Source organism: Hordeum vulgare, chromosome 2H (assembly GCF_904849725.1).
Source record: "Hordeum vulgare subsp. vulgare chromosome 2H, MorexV3_pseudomolecules_assembly, whole genome shotgun sequence".
Lineage (NCBI taxonomy): Eukaryota > Viridiplantae > Streptophyta > Magnoliopsida > Poales > Poaceae > Hordeum > Hordeum vulgare.
In genome coordinates, this window is record NC_058519.1 from 497,075,234 (window position 1) to 497,095,318 (window position 20,085).

Below are 20,085 nucleotides of genomic sequence, written 5' to 3' on the forward strand. Positions count from 1 at the left end.
TGACAACCATAGTACAACTCACCAGAATCAAAGGCACATCACCTTCTAATGGGTAATGCCTAAACCTTCAAATTCAGCAGAATCAGGCTGAAATCCGTAGAGAACCTGCATTTTTTGTGAGCACAAAGAACAATAAATAAACAAAACAACTTGTTAAAATGGAGGAAGAATTGGGGGAAGCGGAGATGCAAGGAGGGAGAATTGGAACAAAATCATAGTGCGGTGAGCCGATCCCGCGGATCCAGCCAACACAAGCCTTATAACTAGATCAAAGAGAACATTGTGACCATCACGAGGCCCTCAAAATCAAATCAATACATCACCACCAGCAAGAGTCATTTCACATTTGGTCGTAATTGCATCAACAGAGACGAAGCTAACTAATAAAACAATTAAAGAAAACCAATAGAAGCAAGGGTAATCGACAAACAGAGGATGGCGTGATCGTGGCAGTTGCGGTGTGAGCGGAGAACGGAGAGCGGAGAAGGAACTCCTTATCTTTGTCGCCGCACACCGTCATGGTCTCGATCTCCTCACGCACACCGTCGCCATAGCCATCGCCGAGGAACCTCCTTATCTTTGTCGTTGATACGTCCATTTTGCATCATGCTTTTATATTGATATATTTATCGCATTATGGGCTGTTATTACACATTATGGTACAATACTTATGCCTTTTCTCTCTTATTTTATAAGGTTTACATGAAGAGGGAGAATGTCGGCAGCTGGAATTCTAGGCTGGAAAAGGAGCAAGTTTGAGATACCTATTCTGCACAACTCCAAAAGCCGTGAAAATCAGCGAGGAATTATTTTGGAATATATAAAAAATATTGGGCGGAAGAAATACAGGAGGGGAGCCATGAGGAGGTCACGAGCCTGCTAGGCGCGCCCCACCCCCCTGGGCGCGCGTGGGGGGCTCATGGGCCCCCTGTTACCCCTCCGGCTCCCATCTTCTGCTATAAGGAGGGTTTCGTCCCAAAAAAAAAATCAAGGCAGAGTTTTTGGGAAGAAACGCCGCCGCCACGAGGCGGAACTTGAGCAGAACCAATCTAGAGCTCCGGCAGGGCCGTCCTGCCGGGGAAACTTCCCTCCTGGAGGGGGAAATTGTCTCCATCGTCATCACCAACACTCCTCTCATCGGAGGGGACTCATCTCCATCAACATCTTCATCAACACCATCTCATCTCCAAACCCTAGTTCATCTCTTGTACCCAATCTCCGTCTCGCGACTCCGATTGGTACTTGTAAGGTTGCCAGTAGTGTTAATTACTCCTTGTAGTTGATGCTAGTTGGATTACTTGGTGGAAGATCATATGTTCAGATCCTTAATGCTATTGAATACATCTACGATCATGAACATAATTATGCTTTGTGAGTAGTTATGTTTGTCCCTGAGGACTTGGGATAAGTCTTGTTATAAGTAGTCATGTGAATTTGGTATTCGTTCGATATTTTGATGCGTTGTATGTTGTCTTTCCTCTAGTAGTGTCATGTGAACGTCGACTAGATGACACTTCACCATTATTTGGGCCTAGAGGAAGGCATTGGGAAGTAATAAGTAGATGGTGGGCTGCTAGAGTGATAGAAGCTTAAACCCTAGTTTATGCGTTGCTTTGCAAGGGGCTGATTTGGATCCACTAGTTTAATGCTATGGTTAGACTTTGTCTTAATTCTTCTTTCGTAGTTGCGGATGCTTGCGGGAGGGGTTAATCATAAGTGGGATATTTGTCCAAGTAAGGACAGCACCCAAGCACCGGTCCACCCACATATCAAACTATCAAAGTAGCGAACGTGAATCATATGAACATGATGAAATATAGCTTGACTGAAATTCCCATGTGTCCTCGGGAGCGCTTTACCTTATATAAGAGTTTGTCCTGGCTTGTCCCTTGCTACAAAAGGGATTAGGTCATCTTGCTGTACCTTTGTTACTATTGTTACTTGTTACCCGTTACAAATTATCTTATCCCGCAACTATGTGTTACCGATAATTTCAGTGCTTGCAGAGAATACCTTGCTGAAAACCACTTGTCATTTCCTTCTGCTCCTTGTTGGGTTCGACACTCTTACTTATCGAAAGGACTATGATAGATCCCCTATACTTGTGGGTCATCAAGACTCTTTTCTGGCGCCGTTGCCGGGGAGTGAAGCGCCTTTGGTGAGTGGAATTTGGTAATGAAACATTTATATAGTGTGCTAAAATTTATTGTCACTTGCTTGTTCGGGGTATCTTCACCTCGACCGGAAGCACAAAGAGTTACTTCTCAACCTACTGCACCTACTGAAAATATTTATTATGAAATTCCTTCGGGTATGCTAGAGAAACTGTTGGCTAATCCTTTTACAGGAGATGGAACATCACATCCCGACTTGCATCTAATTATGTAGATGAAGTTTCTGGTTTATTTAAGCTTGCAGGTTTTCCCGAGGATGAGGTCAAGAAGAAGGTCTTTCCCTTATCTTTGAGGGATAAAGCATTGACATGGTATATGCTATGTGATGACACTGAATCATGGAACTACAACCGATTGAAATTGGAATTTCATCAAAAGTTTTATCCTATGCATTTGGTACATCGTAATCGGAATTACATCTATAATTTTTGGCCTCGTGATAGAGAAAGTATCGCTCAAGCTTGGGCGAGGCTTAAGTCAATGTTATATTCATGCCCCAACCATGAGATCCCTAGAGATATTATTATTATGAACTTTTATGCTCGGCTTTCTCATGACAATCGCACCATGCTTGACACTTCTTGTACCGGTTCTTTTATGAAGAGAGATATTGATTTCAAATGGGATTTATTGGAAAGAATCAAAAGCAACTCTGAAGATTGGGAGTTTGTTGAAGGTAAGGAGTCAGGTATGAATCTTAAGTTCGATTGCGTTAAATCCTTCGTTGAAACAAATACTTTTCGTGATTTTAGCGCTAAACATGGACTTGACTCTGAGATAGTAGCTTCTTTATGTGAATCCTTTGCTGCTCATATTAATCTCCCTAAGGAGAAGTGGTTTAAATATCATCCTCACATAGAAGTTAATGTAGTAAAACCCAATCCAGTTGAAGAGAAAGTTATTGCTTATTATGATTCTACTATTCCTAGTGCTTACATTGAGAAACCACCTTTCCCTATTAGAATAAAGGATCATGCTAGAGCTTCAACTGTGATACGTAAGGGCTACATTAGAACACCTACACCCCCTGAGGAAATTAAAGTTGAACCTAGTATTGCTATTATTAAAGATCTCTTGGCCGATAATGTTGATGGGCATGTTATTCAATTATGTGAAGCTGCTGTTAGAATTGCTCAACCTCATGCTAGAGACAAACATAAACCTGTTGTTGGCATGCCTGTTGTTTCTGTTAAGATAGGAGATCATTGTTATCATGGCTTATGTGACATGGGTGCTAGTGTTAGTGCAATACCTCAATCTTTATATAATGAAATTAAAGATGAGATTGCACGTGTCGAGATGGAATTTATTGATGTTACTATTAAACTTGCTAATAGAGATACTATCTGCCCTGTGGGAATTGTTAGAGATGTTGAAGTCTTGTGTGGTAAAACTAAGTATCCTACTGATTTTCTCGTTCTTGCTACCACACAAGATAGCTTTTGTCCCATCATACTTGGTAGACCTTTCCTCAATACTGTTAATGCTCAAATTGATTGTGAGAAACAAACTGTTACTGTTGGCTTTGGAGGTGTGTCACATGAATTTATTTTTTCTAAGTTTGGTAGACAACCCCATGAAAAAGAATTGTCTAGTAAGGATGAAATTATTGCTCTTGCTTCTATTATTCCGCCTCCTACCGATCCTTTAGAGCAATACTTGCTTGAAGATGAAAATGATATGCATATGGATGAAAGGAATGAGATAGATAGAGTTATCTTTGAACAACGTCCTATCCTTAAAAATAATTTGCTTGTTGAATTACTTGGAGATCCACCTCCACCAAAGGGTGATCCTGTGTTTGAGCTTAAACAATTAGCTGATACTCTTAGGTATGCTTATCTTGATGAAAAAGAGATATATCCTGTTATTATTAGTGCTAACCTTTCAGAGCATGAAGAAAAGAAATTATTGAGAACTCTGAGGAAGCACCGTGCTGCTATTGGATATACTCTTGATGATCTTAAGGGCATTAGTCCCATTCTATGCCAGCATAAAATTAAAACTGATCCTGATTCCAAACCAGTTGCCGATCACCAAAGAAGATTAAATCCTAAGATGAAAGAGGTGGTAAGAAAAGAAATACTAAAGCTCCTGGAAGGATGTATTATTTATCATGTTGCTCATAGTGATTGGGTAAGTCCGGTGCATTGTGTCCCTAAGAAGGGAGGTATTACCGTTGTCCCTAATGATAAAGATGAATTGATCTACAAAGAATTGTTACTGGCTATAGGATGGTAATTGATTTTAGGAAATTAAATAAAGCTACTAAGAAAGATCATTACCCTTTACCTTTTATTGATCAAATGCTAGAAAGATTGTCTAAACATACACACTTTTGCTTTCAGATGGTTATTCTGGTTTCTCCCAAATACCTGTTGCACAATCTCATCAGGAGAAAACCACTTTTACTTGCCCTTTCGGTACCTTTGCTTATAGATGTATGCCTTTTGGTTTATGTAATGCACCTGCTACCTTTCAAAGATGTATGATGGCTATATGCTCTGACTTTTGTGAAAAGATTGTTGAGGTTTTCATGGATGATTTCTCCGTTTACGGATCTTCTTTTGATGATTGTTTGAGCAACCTTGATCGAGTTTTGCAGAGATGTAAAGATACTAACCTTGTATTGAATTGGGAGAAGTGCCACTTTATGGTTAATGAAGGCATTGTCTTGGGACATAAAATTTCTGAAAGAGGTATTGAAGTCGATAAGGCTAAAATTGATGCAATCGAGAAAATGCCATGCCCTATAGACATTAAAGGTATAAGAAGTTTCCTTGGTCATGCTGGTTTCTATAGAAGGTTTATTAAAGACTTCTCTAAGATTTCTAGGCCTCTCACCAATCTCTTGCAAAAAGATATTCCATTTGTTTTTTATGATGATTGTGAAGAAGCATTTGAAATACTTAAGAAAGCCTTGATAACTGCACCTATTATCCAACCACCTGATTGCAACCTTCCTTTTGAAATTATGTGTGATGCTAGTGATTATGTTGTTGGTGCTGTTCTAGGACAAAGAGTTGATAAGAAATTAAATGTTATTCATTATGCTAGTAAAACTCTAGACAGTGCCCAAAGAAACTATGCTACTACTGAAAAATAATTTTTAGCAGTTGTGTTTGCATGTGATAAGTTGAGATCTTATATTGTTGATTCCAAAGTTACTATTCACATTGATCATGCTGCTATTAAATATCTCATGGAAAAGAAAGATGCTAAACCTAGACTTATTAGATGGGTTCTCTTGCTACAAGAATTTGATTTGCATATTGTTGATAGGAAGGGTGCTGAGAACCCCGTAGCAGATAACTTGTCTAGGTTGGAGAATGTTCTTGATGACCCACAACCTATTGATGATAGCTTTCCTGATGAACAATTGAATGCCATCAATGCTTCATGTAGTACACAATGGTATGATGATTATGCTAATTATATTGTTTCTAAATATATAGCACCTAGTTTCACATACCAACAAAAGAAAAAGTTCTTTTATGATTTGAGACATTACTTTTGGGATGATCCTCACCTTTATAAAGAAGGACTAGATGGTGTTATTAGAGGTTGTGTACCTGAGCATGAACAGGGACATGTCCTACAGAAGTGTCACTCCGAGGCTTACGGAGGACACCATGCGGGAGATAGAACTGCACACAAGGTATTGCAATCCGGTTTTTATTGGCCTACTCTCTTCAAGGATGCTCGTAAGTTTGTCTTGTCTTGTGATGAATGTCAAAGAAATTTGTAATATCAGTAAACGTCAGGAAATGCCTATGAATTATTCACTTGTTATTGAACCATTTGACGTTTGGGGTTTTGATTATATGGGACCTTTTCCAAAGTCCAATGGGTATACTCATATTCTAGTTGCTGTTGATTACGTTACTAAGTGGGTAGAACCAATTCCAACTACTAGTGCTGATCATAACACCTCTATTAAGATGCTTAAAGAAGTTATTTTTCCTAGATTCGGAGTCCCTAGATATTTAATGACTGATGGTGGTTCACATTTTATTCATGGTGCTTTCTGTAAAATGCTTGCTAAGTATGAAGTCAACCATAGAATTGCATCTCCTTATCATCCTCAGTCTAGTGGTCAAGTAGAGTTAAGTAATAGAGAAATTAAATTAATTTTGCAAAAGACTGTTAATAGGTCTAGAAAGAATTGGTCTAAGAAACTTGATGATGCACTGTGGGCTTATAGAACTGCTTATAAGAATCCCATGGGCATGTCTCCGTATAAAATTGTTTACGGTAAAGCATGTCATTTACCTCTTGAGCTAGAGCATAAGGCTTATTGGGCAATCAAAGAGCTCAACTTTGATTTCAAACTTGCTGGTGAGAAGAGGTTATTTGATATTAGCTCACTTGATGAATGGAGAACTCAGGTATATGAAAATGCCAAGTTGTTTAAAGAAAAAGTTAAGAGGTGGCATGATAAAAGGATACAAAAATGTGAGTTCAATGTAGGTGATTATGTCTTGCTATACAATTCTCGTTTAATATTTTTTGCACGCAAACTTCTCTCTAAATGGGAAGGACCTTACATTGTTGAGGAACTATATCGTTCCGATGCCATAAAAATCAACAACACGGAAGGTAATTTTCCAAGAGTTGTAAATGGGCAAAGAATAAAGCATTATATCTCAGGTACTCCCATAAATGTTGAAAGCAATATTATTAATACCATAACACCGGAGGAGTACATAAGGGATATTTACCAGCTTGTTTCAGACTCCAAGAACGAACACGTATGTGATACGGTAAGTAAACTGTGACAACCCGATGCCGGTGTCCCAGAAGATTCCCCTTTATTTCTGTTTCCGTCGAGTGATTATATTTCGTTTGTTGCATCGTCATTTAGTTTGCATCGTAGCATCATGGATGGCATCTTGCATCGTTTGTCGCGTGTGGTGTTTTGGGTGTGTGTGCCTCGAGTGCTCTCCGAATCTTAGTGCGATAGTATCTCCCCCTCTCTCCTCTTTTGTTTGTTTTGTGGTGGCGTAAAAGTTTTCGTTTTAACCCCTTCTAAAAAATCGGCTTCTTTTAAAAAAAAACTCCTTTTGGTAAAAGGTGGAGGAAACCCCTTGGGTTTTCTTCATTTTCTCCTTTTGTTTTATCTTTAAACAGTCTCATTTTCTTGCCTCTTTTAAAGAAATTTTATATTATTCTTTAAATAAAAGAGGTTTCTTTTATTCTTCAAAAAAAGGTTTTATTTTTATTCGTTTTAAAAAAATGCCCAACCTATTTTTAGAGTTGGGTATATTTCTTTAAAAGGAGTAAAAGGCATTTTCTGCATTTTGTTAAAAACCTATTTTTTTCCTTATGTTGGTTTTTCTGATTTTTTTAGTAAGCAAAAAAAAGAACCAAGAGAGGAGGAGCCTACCCATGCCCAGCCGGCAAGGCCCAGGCAGCTCCCCCCTGCCCTAGCGACCGATCCCCCAGCGTCTCCTTCCTCCCCTCGCCTCGATCCCTCTCTGTTCTTCCCCCGTGCTGCGCCGCCTCCCTCGTTCCTCGCGTGCTTGCCCCAGGCCAAGCTCGCCCCGTTGTGCCCGCCGCCATGGCACCGCCTCTCGCGCCAGGGCCCCATGGCCTCGCCCTCGCGAGCCCTGCCGCCCGCGCCGGTGTTGTGCCGTCCTCCGGAGCCGCCGGACTCAGCTTCGCCCCTCACCATGGCCTCGCCCCTCCTCCTCGGGTGGCTAGCCTCCCCGCGCCGCGCTGCCCGCCTTGGCCGCCTCCCTGTGCGTGGCCTCGACATGCCGTCGCCCGCGCCTCCTCGCCGCCGTGCTTGCCATGGCCGGCCTCCTCCTCCCCTTGAGCCGAGCTGCTGCTGCTCACGGTGCATCGCCTCGACCTCTCGACGGAAATGCGCCGCGCCCGCCGGCCTCCTCCTCCGGTTGCCATCGCCGTGCCGCCTTGGTCCCGTGCGCGTTGCCATGCCGGATGTTGCTGTTGCTGCGTTTTGCTGCTGTCCCAATTTGCTGCCTACCTGCGTTTTAGCTGCTGCTGCAATAGATGCTGATGCATGCCAGCTTGCTTGCTGCCCGATTTGCTATTGGCTGTGATGCTGTTGCTAGCCGGCTATTGCTTGCTGTAGCTTGCTGCAGAGCCGCTAGCTCTTGTATGTTGCCGAGCTTGTGCTGCTGCCAGTTGCTGTTGGTGATGCTTGCCTGCGCGCCGTGATGGTAGTTGTTGTAGGTGCTAGCTGCTAGGCTGCTGCTTGTTGTGCTAGCCGCTGCCTGCTCGCGTCGCTGAGTGTGCCTTGCTGTTGTTGTGCCGAGCTGCTGCCGTGCCTGTGGTTGTGCCTGTTACCGTTCGCTGCTTGGAGCTGTCCTGCTGCTGCCGTATCGCGTGCCTGCTAGCTCTTGCTGCTGCTGCTAGGTTGTAGATGTTGCTTGCCTGCTTGCGTTTTTTTGCTGCTGCTGGTAGTTGCTGGATGTGTGCCATAGCTGCCGGCCTTGCCGAGTTGCGGCTAGTGCTGATGTCGCTGCTTAGCTGCTTGTTGCTGTTGCCGCGTGCTGCTGCGTAGCCTGCCGAGCCGGTTGCTAGTTTGCCGTTGCCATGGCTGTGTTGCCTGTAGATTTTGCTGTTAGGCTGCTATAGATGCTGCTGCTTTGCTAGCTAGTAGTTGTTGGTAGCTTTTCCTGTTAGCTACTATTGCATGCCGCTTAGCTAGCTTGTTTTGCTAGCTTGCTTGCCTGCGCTATGCTTGCTTGCGTGTTTGCTGCTAGTTGATTGCAAGCTAGCTGCTGCTAGATAGTGCTAGCTTGCCATGCTGTGGGTGACCTGCTGCCGCCTTGCTGCTTGCGTCGCATCGTTGTTTCCTGTCGCTAGTTATGTCGCCAAAGTTCGCTAGCTCCAACCCCTCCTTCATGGAACCGACAAGTTCGCCGGGTACCACGATGTCCTCAACGACCCCGAAAGCGAGTTCGACTTCCTCGACATCGCCGAAGACCCGTGATCGACTACCGACGCGAAGACCGTGCACCGATGACAAGAGAACGACTACCGTCGACGAGACCGTGTACGACTACTTCCACGACTTCCACGACGACCATTGTTCCCCTTCACCGAACCGAACCGCTCTGATTCGCACGCGTCGAAGGTATACCGATGAGACGTGTCATTTAACGATTGCATGTGTTGTATGAGTTGATTGAATGTATGCACCGTATGTATGCTCGTTGCACGTTGTCCCTCTTATGTTGTGCCCGACACATGGGAACCCGATATACGGGATCACCCCATCTTTATTTACCGATCCCGCACGCGTTCCCAGTACGTTGGCATGATATCTCGACGAGTATCGTGGTAGGAATGTTGCCGTGGCTTCGTTTCCATCTTGCCGCCATGGTTCCCTCTCGCTCGCTGTGGTGACACTTGTTTCTTTCTCTTCTTGCCCGTGGTGTTATGAACTTGCATGCATGACGCATTCATGGCATATAAATCTTGTGTTGGATGCCTCTTATGTCGTAGCTCCGCTCTATGTTCCGTGTGTTAATCGACTAGGATGCCATGTAGGACCATCGCTTCACCCTTGCTATGTTAACAACAATTAAATATTGCCGTGTAAATAATCGGGAGTGAAATAAATAATTAATCGTGGAGTTTCGTCGATATGTAACCCGTTGCATATCGAGCTTCATTTAATGTGTAGTGTTTGCGTGAGGTGAATTGCCATGCCATCCCTTGCATTTTGATCTGATCATGCATCATGGTAGGTTTTGCATCATGTTGTGCATCGTGTGGTGAGTATTGTGTTGATGTTTGTTTCCGGTTTGCTCCGTCTCGATAGAGTTCCGCAAGCGTGTCGGAATGTGAGGACCCGTTCGACTACGTTGGTTCGCCGACATCTCGGAGATGTTCTTCTTCCAAGCGGGATCTCAGGAAAGATGAATTGATCGTGATTGATTCTTTCACATAGATAAATTACTAAATAAATTGCACCTTCATGGAAAGTTTTGATGTGATTAGATTTTTTCTGATTATGTGGGAGGTGAAGCGAAAATACAAGGAGAGGGTAGTGAGAGGGGATCATGGTAAGTGATTTGTTTCCTTAAATTGCACGTGCATTGATTTTTTTCAAATTCGTTATTTATTTCCTTAAAACCCACTATTTTCTTTCCTAAAGTAAATTGCATTGATGAATGAGATAGGTTGATTTGAGTAAGTTAGGAAAATTACAACTGTGCTATTTTATACGTGTAGAAATTGTTGGTTACAAGAAAATAGTGAAGAGAAATATAAACCGGTGAGAGAGGGTAGTGCGAGGGGATGGTGGTAAGTGAGACGAAAAAATCCCGACAAAAATAAACTTGGAACAGAAGCTAACAACTCCTCCTTTAGGAGTAGAGACTTTTTCAAAGGTCACTACCATATTTTTAGATTGCGACAAATGATGTACTTTATGTATGTCACTTGGCGCAACTTAGGAGTTTTTCTTTTTTTCATAGATCTGCTATTTCAAAATGATTTATCTCTTAAACCATGCATTAAAATCTAGAACCATTTTCGTCGTTGGATTTCTTGCATCGGGATATTCAAAACTAGATCCATATTGATAGATTTTAACGGATATTTTTTTCACAAGAAAAACAAACGTGAAAACCATACCTCTCACAGAAGACGTTTTTTTTCGTTTCGGAGAGGAACGACCGTGCCTCTTACGGAAGCAAAACCTTGCCTCTCTGGGAAGGAAAAAACATGTTTTTCCGTTTTCGAGAGGCACGATCGTGTATGTCTGTCACACCCTGTTTTTACTATCCCATTTTGTGGAATGCAAAAATCTGAGCTTGTTAAAACTTTTTCAAAACCAATGATGTGAATGCCATGATTGTCATTGTATGTTTGTGTGTGTGATCATGTGATGATAAAAACCGCATTTCAAAATATTGAATTATTTCTAAAAATCCTTACTTGTTTGTGATCAAGGTAAAAACCCCACTTTGAGTTGCACTACATGCCTTGATGACAAGAGGTGCTTTTACCCAAAGTTGGTGATCTGATTTTACTTACCTTTATATTCCCAAAAACACAAAAATAATTATTCTTATAATTGTTTTCTTAATTTAGTTGCATGTCCATTTCTGAGGCCAGAATTGGTATTCCTACATGGAAAAATACTTTTCTGCCTTAGAAAAATATGATTAAATTTAGTGATGATCAGAAGGACATATATTTTCTATACATAAGGTTTTAAACACTATTTTATATTATAATTATTGAATAAAACCCTGAAAACCATTTCTGTTTGTTTTGACCTTTTGAAATAGTTCCAAAGGAAATATTCTCAATAAAATCCTAGAAAATTCCAGTGGTATCCCTAAGCAATATTTGTTTTCCACATAAAGTTTCACCTTGATCCAAGGTGATTAAGGACCCCAAATAACCCTAAACCCCCTTCTGTCCAGATTGAAGTTAGAACAACTCTACATAGCAAAGTTTGTCCAATGATGCTGAAACTTTGCAAGAGTGCCTAATACCTCAAATGAGGGGTCCACACCAAAAATGAGATTTGTGGGACTTAGTTTCCCCACACTCTCTTTGGAAGGGACATATCTGGTCATATGGAGGTGTTTTCAAGTTTACAAAGCTAAACTTGTCCAATGGAGGTCAAACTTGGTGAAACCCCATGTTTTAGCACCAAACCCAAACCTGTTAAGTTGCAGCACCAGTGGTGGGGTGCAACCCCCTCAAACCACTGTCGAGCACCTTCTCACAGAGGGGAAAAAGCCATCTTAGCCACAGCTAAACCCAACCCCTTTGCTCCAAACTCATAGATTAGGTGGCCAGTACCCATACCCAACCAAGTTAACTGGCCCCTCACTGGTTCAAAGTGGAAACGCCAAAAACCCCAGTTTAAGCTTCAGTTCAAGGCTGACAGCACGAGTATTTCTTGTCTCCCTTGACCATCTAAAGCTCCCACGAGACCCAAACGTCTACCCACACTCCCAGCCAGTGCAAAGACATGCTAGACACGTCCAAAGTGCCTCAAAGAGCACCAGCATGCCGTGGCATGCCAAAACTGCGCTCTGGGCGCGCTACAGGAAGCCACCGAGGTGGGGCCGATGCTCTCGGCCAGTTCTAGCCTCCCCGAGGTGTCCAAACTCTTCCCCGACAGCCCCTCTGCATCGAGCAACCCTTAGGGCCCCTTCTCTCCCGCGCTAGAGCTCGTGCGACGCATGCACGCGTGCACCAGAACCGGCCAAGGTTGCGCGGCCACAGATGCTCGACTCCTCCCTCTCTCTCCCTGTGCAGCAGATGATTCTGGCAGTCCAAAACCACATCCTGAGACCGTGGTTTCGACCCCAGCTCCTCCCTGCACCCCCGTGTGTGCCACGGTGAGTCACCAGCGCTCCCGAATCGGCTCACCGCCGGGGGTCTATTTATAGCCCCCCTCGCTTGAATAAGGCCCGTCCGAAAGACCCTGGTGAATGTGTATCGACTACACCAGCTTGAATAAGGCCTGTCTGAAAGACCCTTTCGCGTTGCCTAGGATAGATCAAGTGATCGACTCCACTGCAGGCTGCGAAATGCTATCATTTCTAGATGCTTATTCAGGCAACCATCAAATCAAACTGGATCCAGCTGATCACCTGAAGACCTCCTTCATCACGCCCTTCGGGGCCTACTGCTACACCACCATGAAGTTCGGTCTGAAGAACGCTGGTGCGACATTCCAATGCTGCATGCAGCAGTGCCTACTGCCACAGATCGGCAGAAACATCCACGTCTATGTGGATGACATCATCGTCAAGACAAAGCAGCACTTCAGCCTCCTCGACAACTTGAGGGAGACATTCGCCAACCTGCGCGAGTACAAGATCTGACTCAACCCAGAGAAGTGCGTCTTTGGGGTTCGAGGCAGCAAACTCTTAGGGTTCTTCGTGTCCGCTCGTGGCATCGAGGCGAACCCCGAGAAGATCGGCACCATCGAGCAGATGGTGACGCCGGCTCGGATCCTAGACGTCCAGAAGTTCGCCGGCTGCCTGGCGTCCCTTAGCCGGTTCGTTAGCCGGCTCGGCGAGAAGGCCCTTCCACTCTACCAGCTCATGAAGAAGACGACGAAGTTCGAGTGGAACGACCAGGCGGACGAAGCCTTTCGCGACCTCAAGCGGGTCATCCCGAGCCTGCCAATCTTGGCAGCGCCGGCTGAATGGGAACCCATACTCATATACATTACAGCGACCACTCGCGTGGTTAATGTAGTGCTGGTAGTTCAACGCAAGGAGGAGGGCATGGTACTGTTAGTGCAGCGCCCTGTCTACTACCTCAGCGAGGTCTTGTCCGCCTCCAAGCAGAACTATCCCCACTACCAAAAAATGTGTTATGGTGTTTACCTTGCTACAAAGAAGTTGAAGCAATACTTCCAAGAGCATGCCATCACCGTGGTGAGCACTGCTCCACTTTCAGAAATCATGGGCAACCGTGATGCAACTGGCAGGATTGCCAAGTGGTCCATCGCCATGGCGGACCACGATATTCGCTACGAGCCTTGCACCACCATCAAATCTCAGGTGGTGGCCGACTGGGCCAAAACTCAGTTTGAGCCACCACCTCCAGACTCCACGCATTGGCGGATGCACTTCAACGGCTCAAAGATGCGGACTGGTCAGGGAGCCAGCATCGTCTTGACATCTACAAAAGGAGACCAGCTCAAGTATGCTCTCCAGATCCACTTCGCTGCCTCCAACAACATCGCCGAGTAAGAAGCGCTCGCTCATGGCCTCCGGCTCACCAAGGAGATTGGCATCCGGTGGTTCATCTGCTTCGGCAACTCAGACCTTGTGGTGCAGCAAGTTTCTGGCGAATGGGACGCCAGGGACGCCAACATGGCAAGCTACCGCTTCGTCATCCAGCAGCTCAGCGGCCCCTTCGAGGGTTGCGAGTTCCACCACATTCCCAGGGCGGACAACGAGGCGGCCGATACATTGGCCAAAATTGGCTCCATGAGATAGGCTATCCCAGCTGGCGTCTCCCATGAGCAGCTCCACAAGCCGTCTATCAGGCCATCTCCAGAGTCGGCATCAATCTTCGTGCCGACTGATTCTTCGGTGCAAGCGCCATCGGCTCCACCAGCTACACCGGCTACAGCTCCTGTGCCGGCTACGCTGGCTCTGCCAACTCCAATTGTGGCACTGGCTGAGTGTTCGGTGCAAGCGCCGTCGGCTCCACCAGCTACACCGGCTACAGCTCCCGTGCCGGCTACGTTGGCTCTGTCGACTCCAATTGCGGCACCGGCTACAACAACAAATCCGGCTCCACCCTGCCTCGAATCCTGTCGTCTCAACACCCAGTGGGTGGACGTCATGGCGGTAGATGGCGAGCCGGCAGCCACGACGGCATCAGAGACACCTTGTCTCGAGCCCACGACTACTGCTTCATCAAGCGCGGGGGCTGCAGAAGCCCCTGACAGTCAGGTCGAGACAGAGCAAGCCCTTGTGTAGGCTCCGTCATGGGCTCAACCCATCCTAGCCTTCCTCCTTCGCGGCGAACTTCCTGAAGACGAGGCGGAGGCGAGGCAGATCCAGCGTAGATCTGCAGCCTACGCCATCATCAATCGCGATCTGGTTCGGCGTCGCGTGACTGGCGTGTTCCAGTACTGCGTCGAATTAGAAAAGGGACATGAGATCCTAAGTGACATTCACCAGGGGGAGTGCGGGCATCATGCTGCCTCTAGAACCCTGGTGGCCAAGGCGTTCCGCCATGGATTCTATTGGCCCACGACCCTCGAGGAGGCCGTGGACATGGTCAACAAATGTGAGGGCTGCCAATTCTTTGGCACGCAGAGCCACATGCCGCCTTCGGCCCTCAAAACCATCCCCTTGTCATGGCCTTTCGCCGTCTGGGGGCTGGACATGGTGGGGCCTTTCAAGACGGCTCGCGGTGGCATGACTCTCCTCTTGGTGGCCGTCGACAAATTCACCAAGTGGATTGAAGATAGGCCCATCAAGAAGCTTGATGGCCCCACGGCTATCAAGTTCATCACAGACATCTCTGTTCGATATGGCGTCCCCCACAACATCATCACCGACAACGACACTAACTTTGCCAAGGGCGCTCTCGCGCTCTACTGCTCCAAGGTAGGCATCCGGCTCGACTTGGCGTTAGTGGCACATCCCCAGTCCAATGGTCAGGTGGAGAGGGCCAACGGCCTAATCCTGGCCGGCATCAAGCCAAGGCTGGTGGCACCACTTGTCAGGTCAGCCGGCTGCTCGATTGAAGAACTGCCGGCTGTACTGTGGAGTCTCCGCACCACGCCTAACCGGTCAAATGGCTTCACTCTGTTCTTTCTGGTATACGGGTCCGAGGCCATCATCCCTACGAATGTCGAGTTCGACTCGCCTCGGGTCACCTTGTACACGAAGACGGAGGCGAAGGAGGCAAGAGAAGACGGTTTTGATCTCCTCGAGGAAGCAAGGGACCTGGCCTTGAGCTGGACGGACATCTATCAACAGAAGCTGAGATACTACCACAGCAAGAAGATCAAGCCTCTCTCTTTCAGAGAGGGAGACTTGGTGCTCAGAAGAATCCAGTGCACCGTTGGCCAACACAAGCTCCCATCCCCATGGGAGGGACCCTTCATCATTAGTAGGGCATTGCACAACAACGCATACTACTTGATCGATGCCCAGAAGCCAAGGAAGCACAAGAGGGACGACTCCGACCAGGAGACAGAACGTCCATGGAACGCGGCATTGCTTCGCCCGTTCTATTTCTAGAAGGCAAGTATAAAACATGGAAAGAGCATGCACATATGTAAATTTCTCCCTCTTCAGGGATTTCCAATGAATGAAGTGAAAAGAGCATGCCATATGTTTCTTTTTAAATTCATACTTAGAGTGCTCACTCTCTGAGCCCCTTGCTGGCTCTAATAAGCTCGGGGGCTCGCCAGCTGCCCGGACGACTTCGTTAAGTTGTAAAAAACCACATAGTGTACGCCGGACCGATCCCTGGTCACCTCGTAACAACTACGGACCGGCTCCCGGCTGCCCGGCTAGCGAGGCGACGCCAGGTAAGGCCGGATGCATGCAAAGTTTGACTACAGAAAGGTTGCTGGCTCGGGTTGGCTTGATCTATTTTACGATCTCATTCTAGCCGGCCTGTGCTGGTTTATGTCTGAATCTTTAAGTCTTGATGGCTTCGAAAAATCTAAGTCTTATATTCTCAAAGTCAGAAACCTCGACCCAGTCACAGACCGGCTCCCAGCTGTCGGGCTGGCGGGGTGGAAACTTGGGGATAGAGGAGTTGGAGAAAAAGAAGTCAAACATGAATCAAAAGATAAAGATATAAAATAGCATGCATGGCAATACGAATATAATGTTGAATCCATACATTCAAAATGCATTGGCCCACGACCGAAGTTCATTAGACCCCCAGTGGGTGGAACTGTTGGACTAACAAGATAATTGCAGACAACAAAAAGAAAAAACAGGATCGGCTAAGGGGCTGCGGCCTCGTCGGTCGCCCCGGCTGCTGCTCCTGAAGTGGTGGCTTCACCATCGCCGGCTGCTCCCGAGGCGGTGGCGCCATCTCCTCCGCGAGGGCTTCTGGCTCCGTCCGTATCGGAGTCGGCATATGCCTTGCCGCTAGAGGCGGCAACATTCTCCACCTCATGGGCCGCCTCGTCGGAGCTGCCATTGGCATCATAGAGCTGAAGGCCATGCAGATCCTCAGGGATCACATTGCCGCCTTCGCCCCTCTCCAGGTTGAGCTCATCCCAGGCGGCGTACGAGGCGATTTCGCTGGCCCACACGCGTAGCTCCTCCTCCATGGCCTGCAGCTACACCTCCGAGCCGTCGTGCTAGGCGACGAGATTGCCCAAGTCTAGGTTTCGGTACCAGGACTTGGCCAAGCGCAGGGCCATGTAGGCTCCAGCGCGCGCGGCCGAATCACGCCAGACGTCAAGACAGTCTTCGCCAGCCACAAGCCAACGGGAGAGCCGGCTCATCGACACCGGCTCCACGCCGTCAGGCCACAGGGCCTTCACCATCGACGAGCCTGCGATCTGGCGCCAATCCACAGACTTGCCCAGGACACGTAGGCTCACTCTGAGGCCCACTCTGATCTCCTCCACGCTCCAGCCGGAGGTAGCGTCTACCTCCTGCCCGGCCGCGCGGCGCTCCTCGCGGCTCACCTCGACGGCCGTGTCGGCCGTGTCCCATGTCTCAGGGAAGAGGCCTGAGATAGGGGAAGGGGCACAAAGAAGAATAAGAAGAGGAGACGGTAGAAGAAACTTCAAGATAAAACAAAAGAAGACTCACGGTCGAAGTGGCTATCAGTCTCATGGGCGCCCTCCATGGCCTCAAGCTCCCGCACCTTGCTTGCTTGGGTAAGGCGGGCGACTTCGTCGTGGAGGGCCACCGCCGCATTCAGGGCCTTGGCAAGCTGCGCTTGCTTCTGGATCAGGGCGTGCTCTTTCTCCTTCAAGGCAGCGTCCTTGAGCTTCATCTCCCCGAGATGAAGCGTCTCAAGACGCTCCACGTCGATGGTATGGGAGGCGTCCTTCTCCTGCAGGGATGCACGCAGCTGCTCCTGCTCGGCCTGGCGCGCCGCCTCGAGCTCCTTCTTCTCCGTTTGGAGAAGAGTCAGCTGCTGCTAGAGCCGGCCGTCCGCCTCGAGCAGGGCGTCCCGCTCCATGACAACCTTGCCCAGCCGGGCCTGAAGCTCGGCAATCTGGCCATCGGCCGCCTGGTTTTGAGCCCGCAGCATGTTGTAGGCTTGCACCTGGGCATCATAAAGATCCAACAAAGCAAGGAAGAAGCAGAAATAAGATTCAGCCTTGTTAAATCATAACCAGCTCGATTCTTGGGGGCTACACCTAGTGGGTGCGCTAGCGCGCCCCCACTAAATAAGCAAAGCAAGAGAAGAAGCTCAAAGAGATTCGGCCCGGCCGATGCTCGGCCGACCCGATGATATGTCTCCGTCGTATCTACTGTTCCGAACTCTTTTGCCCTTGTTTTGGACTCTAATTTGCATGATTTGAATGGAACTAACCCGGACTAACGCTGTTTTCAGCAGAATTGCCATGGTGTTGTTTTTGCGCAGAAATAGAAGTTCTCGGAATGACCTGAAAATTTACAGAGAATTTTTCTGGAATTAATGAAAAATACTGGCGCAAGAATCAACGGAGGAAGTGGAGCCGTGAGCCCACAAGCCCACCAGGCGCGCCCCCTGGCCGTGCCTGGCAGGCTTGTGGGGCCCAAAAAGATCCACCGCCTCTCAATCCAGCTCTATTTAGCCTCCTTCGTTCGAAAAAAATCAAGGAGAAGGGTTCATCGCGTTTTACGATATGGACGCGCCGCCACCTCCTGTTCTTCATGTGGAAGGCAAGTCTGGAGTCTGTTCTGGGCTCCGGAGAGGGGAGATCATCACCATCGCCATCATCAACCTTCCTTCATCGCCAATTCCATGATGCTCTTCACCGTTCGTGAGTAATCTCATCGTAGGCTTGCTGGATGGTGATGGGTTGGATGAGATCTATCATGTAATCGAGTTAGTTTTAACGGGGATTGGTCCCTAGTATCCATTATGTTTTGAGATTGAAGTTGCTACTACTTTGCCATGCATAATGTTTGTCACTAGGGCCCGAGTGCCATGATTTCAGATCTGAACCTATTATGTTGTCGCCAATATATGTGTGTTTTAGATCCTATCTTGCAAGTTGTAGTCACCTACTATGTGCTATGACCCGGCAACCCCATAGTGACAATAGCCGGAACCACTCCCGGAGATGACCATAGTGTGAGGAGTTTATGTATTCACCAAGTGTTAATGCGTTGGTCTGGTTCTTTATTAAAAGGAGAACCTTAATATCCCGTAGTTTCCATTAGGACCCCGCTGCCACGCGAGGGTTGGACAATAGATGTCATGCAAGTTCTTTTCCCTAAGCACGTATGACTACATACGGAATACATGCCTACATTACATTGACGAACGGGAGCTAGTTAAATATCTCTCCGTGTTATAACTATTGCATGATGAATAGCATCCGGCATAATCATCCATCATCGATCCAATGCCTACGAGTTTTTCCTACTGGTCCTTGCTACGTTACTTTGCCGTTACCGCTGTCACTGCTGCTGTTGTTACTCTGTTGCTACTGCTATTACTTTGCTGCTACTGGTTACTGTTGCTACTGCTGCTATCATACTACCTTGCTCCTGATACTTTGCTGCAGACACTAAATCTTTCAGGTGTGGTTGAATTGACAACTCAACTTCTAATACTTGAGAATATTCTTTGGCTTCCCCTTGAGTCGAATCAATAAATTTGGGTTGAATACTCTACCCTCGAAAATTGTTGCGATCCCCTATACTTGTGGGTTATCAAGACTATTTTCTGGCGCCATTGCCGGGGAAGCACAACTATATTCTCTGAGTCACTTGGGATTGACGTGTGCTGGTGACTTTGAGGAATCCGATAGATCCAACAATTAAAGTCTTGCCCTCAACTACGAGGACAGGTAAGGAACTGCCATCTAGCTCTGCACTTGATTCACCTTCAGTTATGAGTAAGTTTGTGACACAACCTCCTGCTAGAAATCTTGATATGTCACGTGTGCTTGATGATGCTACTTCTGCTGCCCATGATGCTTATGATGATGCTATGCTTGATACTGCTTTGCCTGATGATGCTATGCTTGATACTGCTTTGCCTGATGATGCTATGCTTGATACTGCTTTGCCACTAGGTGCATTCCTTGATGCACAAATTGCTATAGTTGTTGCTAGATGTGATGATACTTCTGAAACTATTGAAGTAGAACCTGCTATTTTTCATGCTAGAACTAGCTCCCCTACAAATGAATTGCCTGATATGCCTGAGCGTTATGTTATGGAGGTAGAGATAGCCGAGGACTTTCTTGCGAGTAAGGATAGCTATGATGTTGAGAAATTACTGCTCAAGTGGA